Source organism: Helianthus annuus, chromosome 7 (assembly GCF_002127325.2).
Source record: "Helianthus annuus cultivar XRQ/B chromosome 7, HanXRQr2.0-SUNRISE, whole genome shotgun sequence".
Lineage (NCBI taxonomy): Eukaryota > Viridiplantae > Streptophyta > Magnoliopsida > Asterales > Asteraceae > Helianthus > Helianthus annuus.
In genome coordinates this window covers 90,373,602-90,375,156 of record NC_035439.2, presented here as the reverse complement: position 1 = coordinate 90,375,156, position 1,555 = coordinate 90,373,602, and the positions used below count along the sequence as shown (strand labels likewise).

The 1,555-nt window shown below is 32.4% G+C and overlaps 1 protein-coding gene across 1 annotated transcript in view; it reads left to right on the top strand.

Annotated features, from left to right (window-relative positions):
• The first annotated feature begins 1,487 nt into the window (after positions 1-1,487).
• The window catches only part of LOC110899472, a 7,102-nt gene continuing 7,034 nt past the window's right edge, over positions 1,488-1,555 (top strand). The window contains exon 1 of the mRNA XM_022146364.2: positions 1,488-1,555. This exon is cut by the window's right edge and continues 286 nt beyond it. The gene's annotated coding sequence lies outside the window, so the exon portion shown is untranslated.

Here is a 1,555-nt window from a genome sequence, read left to right as displayed (position 1 = left end):
ATTCATGTTCCAAAACACATGTTCAAATGAATTCCACTTGGGACATTCTCCATTCTTTCATCAATAAACTAAGAGTTAAATCACCATCATCAATAAACTAAGAGTTAAATCATTCTTCAAATGTCGTTACTACCGAATGATCTTGGTAAAAATCACATACTTTAAACACCAAGATCATTAAAAAACTTCCTAGTACCTACTGTTGTTAACTTAACCTACCTAGTATTTATGCATCATTGTTGTAGATAATTAGTCAATCCTCTGATGCCCTCGAGGTCCAAACAGTAGGTCCAAGATCGGATGATCAAATACCAGGGCAACCACGTGAATCACTTTCACTATCTGCGTGAGGGTTAAGATGACCCTCACTTCAACTACAAAATTCATGGATAATTAGATTATACCAAAACTTATGGATAACTACATAAAAAGTGGCCATTTAACCAAACAGATTTCATGGATAAATACAAACAGTACCGAGAACACTATCATAAGTCAAAGCCCTGATCCACCGTAACAGTAAACTATAATCCGTCAAAACCCTGATCCGTCATAACAGTAAACTAGCACATTATAACAAAATTCCTTGTAACATTAACGAGCACATTCAGTCGAATATACTTTAATCGTAACATTATCGAGCACATTAAACTCATAATCGGTCAAAATCGTAACAGGAACTTGCACTATACCTTTAATCGCTCTCAGAAGATTCATCATCATCGTTCTCAAAGACACGGTTTCAGTTGCAGGTTAGTTCGAGCACATTGATGCAATTTGAAAATATGAGGGAGTGGAACCAACGAATTTTGAAAATAGGGGTAAAAGTGTTCGTTGGTATAAACCACATGATGTAAAAGTGCACTTCACTCCAAACAAAATGACTAGTTTTGTAATTTTCTAAAATTTTAAAAGGTTTATTTCAATGTTTTAAAAATCGGTTTTTAAATCATATCGGATTGCACTTTGAAATGGTTTAACCAGTTGAACTAGGGTGTATTGCACGGTTCAATTGGGCTATTAGTTAACCCTATAATTCTATAAAATATAAATTCTTCTAAAAAAATCTCAAAGAGGATTTATGTAGTTGATCATGGTTTCATCTAAAAAACAATTATTTTTTTTGAAAATTATTTAACATTTTAATAGCCTTTTTATTACTTATAAACAATATTGCATTGGATGAGACGGATAAGAGTTTCAACAGTCATGATATATTGGAATAAAAGACATTAGGTTAATTACCAGAAATATGGAATGTCAATATTACCTTAATATCTTATTTTAAAAAAATTAAAAAATCAAATTTTAAGATAATGCAAATTGGTTCAACGGTTTTAACCGGTAGAACCGGATTTATCACTGGTACATAAGATATACCATATTCGAGTTTACCGACCTTTATCGTACAGATTCGTGTCCGATATCCGGTTTAACTAGTTTAACCGGACGATTCATACCGGTATTTAAAACATTGGTTTACTTTGTTATTGAGCGACAGAATATGTAGGAACAAACACCATTTTTAGCTTTTGTGTTTCCAATTTGTTCAACA